General features: G+C 44.7%; 1 protein-coding gene across 2 annotated transcripts in view; it reads right to left on the reverse strand.

Moving 5' to 3' along the window:
- LOC137380283 (solute carrier family 41 member 3-like) overlaps window positions 1–2,665 on the reverse strand; it is a 72,912-nt gene extending 70,247 nt beyond the window's left edge. Inside the window, exon 1 of one of the 2 annotated variants that reach the window (XM_068052175.1) lies at window positions 2,352–2,665. The gene's annotated coding sequence lies outside the window, so the exon portion shown is untranslated. Of the gene's footprint in view, window positions 117–2,351 lie in introns of those variants that run through there. The other variant, XM_068052174.1, reaches the window with a different exon arrangement.
- Between the last annotated feature and the right edge of the window lie 2,571 nt (window positions 2,666–5,236).

The raw sequence follows: 5,236 nt of genomic DNA on the forward strand, positions 1-5,236 counted from the left end.
AATAAGAGTGAGAGAGGAGGAGCAGAGTCAGACAGAGAGAATCACAGGGACGAAAGGCTCCAGAACTTCAGAAAAACTTTCTAAACTTCGGGATAAGTTCCTCGGGTTCCGGGACATCACCCGCCCCTTCCGGCTCCGGCTCTTTAAACCTGTGCCATCAGTTCCAGCAAAACATTCCGCAAGTTGTCAGCAAACTCTCAGCAAAATGCCTCTGAAAATTGTCAGCAAACTCTCAGCAAAACACGTCTGAAAATTGTCAGCAAACTCTCAGCAAAACACCTCTGAAAATTGTCAGCAAACTCTCAGCAAAACACCTCTGAAAATTATCAGCAAACTCTCAGCAAAATACCTCTGAAAATTGTCAGCAAACTCTCAGCAAAACACCTCTGAAAATTGTCAGCAAACTCTCAGAAAAACACCTCTGAAAATTGTCAGCAAACTCTCAGCAAAACACCTCTGAAAATTGTCAGCAAACTCTCAGCAAAACACCTCTGAAAATTGTCAGCAAACTCTCAGCAAAATACCTCTGAAAATTGTCAGCAAACTCTCAGCAAAACACCTCTGAAAATTGTCAGCAAACTCTCAGAAAAACACCTCTGAAAATTGTCAGCAAACTCTCAGCAAAACACCTCTGAAAATTGTCAGCAAACTCTCAGCAAAACACCTCTGAAAATTATCAGCAAACTCTCAGCAAAATACCTCTGAAAATTGTCAGCAAACTCTCAGCAAAACACCTCTGAAAATTGTCAGCAAACTCTCAGAAAAACACCTCTGAAAATTATCAGCAAACTCTCAGAAAAACACCTCTGAAAATTGTCAGCAAACTCTCAGAAAAATACCTCTGAAAATTGTCAGCAAACTCTCAGAAAAACACCTCTGAAAATTGTCAGCAAACTCTCAGAAAAATACCTCTGAAAATTGTCAGCAAACTCTCAGAAAAACACCTCTGAAAATTATCAGCAAACTCTCAGAAAAACACCTCTGAAAATTGTCAGCAAACTCTCAGCAAAATACCTCTGAAAATTGTCAGCAAACTCTCAGCAAAACTGCAGCAAAGCACCTCTGCAAATTGTTGGCAAACTTTGACAATCTGAGCCTTAAAACTGCTAACACTTTTACAAAGATCTCTCCCAGTGTCTGTTCCACTTCTAACATTTTGAAATCCACCAAATTGTTCTCTCGTCCCCTTCCTGCTACTACACACACAACAGCACAAAAGATCAAGGTTATAGAATGATACAGTAACGAAGGAGGCCATTCGGCCCATTGTGCCTGTGCTGGTTCTTTGGAGACACTATCCAATTAATCCCACTCCTTCTGACTGCCCCCCCCCCCCCCCCCCACACAGCTCTGCAATTTTTCCCCATCAAGTATTTCTCCAATTCCCTTTTGAAAGTTACTATTGAATCTGCTTCCACCGCCCTTTCAGGCAGCGCGTTCCAGATCACAACAACTCACTGTGTAAAAAAAAATTCTCCTCATTTCCCCTCTGGTTCTCTTAAATCTTTTAGTTTTAACTAATTTGCATCTCTCAGTTGTCACTGCCCTTTTACTCTCTATTTCCTTTATGTTACTCTGGTAAGTACTCCATGAAATGTCCTCTCTTGTCCCTCCTAAACTTCAAATTCCACCCTCCCATCCTACATGGTCTTCCTCCTCACTGTTTAAATTGAGGGATGACTTGGAGGCTCCTCCTGACTCACTCTTTCCCAAGACTTCACAGCAAGAACCTCCTCCGCTCCTCCAGCCTTCCCTTCCCCCTCCAAGCTTTCACAACCCAAAGTTGGCGTATTCAACTCTCCTCTCCTACCCTGCACAGCCTTGACCCTGCACTGCCTTGACCCTGCACTGCCTTGACCCTGCACAGCCTTGATCCTGCACTGCCTTGACCCTGCACAGCCTTGACCCTGCACTGCCTTGACCCTGCACAGCCTTGACCCTGCACTGCGGCTCTGGGTCCTTTACCCACATTCCTGAGTCAGGAGGCCTTGGGTATGACCCCCACTCCAGAGGCCTGAGCACAGAATCCGAGGTGCTGTCTTTCGTATGAGACATTAAACTGAGGCCTCATCTGTCCTCTCAGGCAGACATAAAAGTTCCTATGGACTGGAGGCCTCAACTATTGATCTGGAGACATAAAGCGTGTTGGGATGTCCTGAAGGTGGTGAAAGGCGCTATATGAATACAAGTTTGTTTTTCCTTTAATGAAATAAAGAGTTCTTTAAATGGCCGACCAGGGCTTTGCTCAGTCTTTGCTGCACTGTCAGGTTTGAAACATAATCCAAACTAATTAGGGAGATTTAACAAGGTGATAACATAATTTCTTTTTAGAAAAGGAAAACTTTAAATACCTTTTGGTGGATTTTTGGATTTCTAACAGGCTGGCACGGGAGTTGGATTGTCAGACACCCACCTAGCACCCAGCTCACGCCGATTGACAAGCCCAGTGTGATAGCACACGGGTTATTTTTATTTCAGTTACTGAGTTTCCAGTTTCAGGTTACAGCCCAGTTTGCATATTTCTAACTTGGGTTTCCATAAAACCCTGAAGACACTTAAGATGATGGACCATATTGCTCGGTGCAGTTTTTAAAGGGCCAGTCCCTTTCGCTCATGTCTTAGCGGGCAATCCTCACTCCAGGTTTTTCTCCCTCTCCCTCTCCGGAAGGCGTTGATTGATGTGGGTGGTATGATTTTCACAGGCTGAGTGTTGGTGGCTCATCAGCCATGCAGTGCTCACAGTGTGTCCTCCCAGATACACATTAATTATATAGTGTATTTGCATATTGCTAGTGGAACAATAGGAAGTCCCCGAGGGGAGTCCCACTCCAAACACTTGAGCACAAAATTGAGGCCGATACTCCCTGTGCAGTATTGAGGCATCCCGTCTTTCAGATGGGATGTTAAACTTTTTTTTTATTCATTCAGCAATGTGAGTGTCACTGGCCAGGCCAGCATTTCTTGCCCATCCCTAATTGTCCTTGAGAAGGTGGTGGTGAGCTGCCTTCTTGAACTGCTGCAGTCCATGTGGGGTAGGTACACCCACAGTGCTGTTAGGAAGGGAGTTCCAGGATTTTGACCCAGCGACAGTGAAGGAACGACGATATAGTTCCAAGTCAGGATGGTGTGTGACTTGGAGGGAACTTGCAGGTGGTCGTGTTCCCATTCATTTGCTGCCATTGTCCTTCTAGTTGGTAGAGGTCGCGGGTTTGGAAGGTGCTGTCTAAGGAGCCTTGGTGCATTGTTGCAGTGCATCTTGTAGATGGTACACACTGCTGCTACTGTGCGTCGGTGGTGGAGGGAGTGAATGTTTGTGGATGGGGTGCCAATCAAGTGGGCTGCTTTATCCTGGATGGTGTCAAGCTTCTTGAGTGTTGTTGGAGCTGCATCTATCCAGGCAAGTGGAGAGTATTCCATCACGCTCCTGACTTGTGCCTTGTAGATGGTGGACAGGCTTTGGGGAGTCAGGAGGTGAGTTACTCGCCTCAGGATGCCTAGCCTCTGACCTGCTCTTGTAGCCACGGTATTTATATGGCTACTCCAGTTCAGTTTCTGGTCAATGGTAGCCCCTAGGATGTTGATAGTGGGGTATTCAGCGATGGTAATGCCATTGAATGTCAAGGGGAGATGGTTAGATTCTCGCTTGTTGGAGATGGTCATTGCCTGGCACTTGTGTGGCACGAATGTTACTTGCCACTTATCAGCCCAAGTCTAGATATTGTCCAGGTCTTGCTGCATTTCTACATGGACTGCTTCAATATCTGAGGAGTTGCGAATGGTGCTGAACATTGTGCAATCATCAGTGAACATCCCCACTTCTGACCTTATGATTGAAGGAAGGTCATTGATGAAGCAGCTGAAGATGGATGGGCCTAGGACACTGTGGTCCTGTAGAAACTGTGGCTACGTCTGCCATATCAGCTGGATGTAATTGATCCCATTGCTACTATTTTGAAGAAGAGCAGGGGAGTTCTCCCCGGTGTCCTGGCCAATATTTATCCCTCAGCCGACCAAAAACAGATGATCTGGTCATTTATCTCATTGCTGTTTGTGGGATCTTGCTGTGCGCAATTCGCTGCTATGTTTCCTACTTTACAACAGTGACTACACTTCCAAAGTACTCCATTGGCTCTAAAGTGCTTTGGGACGTCCTGAGGCATGAAAGACGCTATAGAAATGCAAGTATTCTTTTTTTCTAATTTAGCTTCTCAGCATCGAACTAACCAGAAATTAAAGCAAAATTCTGCAGATGCTGGAAATCTGAAATAAAAACAAGAAATGCTGGAAATACTCAGCATGTCTGACAGCATCTGTGGTGAGAGAAGCAGAGTTAACGTTTCAGGTCAGTGACCTTTCATCAGAACTGAGTTCTGGAGTCTGGAAATCTGGAGTCTCTGTAATGGTGATCATGAAACTATCATCGATTGCTGTAAAAACCCATCTGGTTCACTATTGCCCTTTAGGGAAGGAAATCTGCCGTCCTTACCTGGTCTGGCCTACATGTGACTCCAGACCCACAGCAATGTGGTTGACTCTTAACTGCCCTCTGAAATGGCCTAGTAAGTCATTGAGTTATCAAGGGCAATTAGGGTGGGCAACAAATGCTGGCCTTGCCAGCCATACCCACATCCCATGAAAAAATAAATTTGCTTGAATTGGGCCCACCCACACACCCAGCCATGCTCCCAGGCGAGATTCCGCTTATTGCCCTGGTATGGGACGGCTCTCCAGTTTTGCTCATTCATTGCACTGGCACGTGACACATAGAATCATAGAAAGTTTACGGCACAGAAAGAGGCCGCTTGGCCCTTTGTGTCTGCGATTTATCGTACCAGAAAATATGTAATTTATTAAGAAACTGATTGGTGTACACCAATGAAGCTATATAGTTTTCTTAAGTTATTTTCAGAGATTTAAAATCTTTTTTTATTCTTTCACGGGATGTGGGTGTCACTGGCCAGGCCAGCATTTATTGCCCATCCCAAATTGCCCTTGAGAAGGTGGTGGTGAGCTGCCTTCTTGTGATTACTCAGACACTGAGGACTGGTCACACGATTTAAAATGCTTATTTTTGCAATAAACTAATTTTCTGCTGAATTAGTAAAACTGCCCCAGGTCACTGTTCTTGAATAGATCATGGAATACTTTATAATGGAAAGAAAAAAAATGCAGAAATGATTCCATTATATTCTGCTGCTGAACAATTTTGATTATGCAAATTAATTTTAGCAGAAAC

The sequence above is a fragment of the Heterodontus francisci genome, chromosome 19 (genome assembly GCF_036365525.1).
Source record: "Heterodontus francisci isolate sHetFra1 chromosome 19, sHetFra1.hap1, whole genome shotgun sequence".
In the NCBI taxonomy this organism is placed as follows: Eukaryota; Metazoa; Chordata; class Chondrichthyes; order Heterodontiformes; family Heterodontidae; genus Heterodontus; species Heterodontus francisci.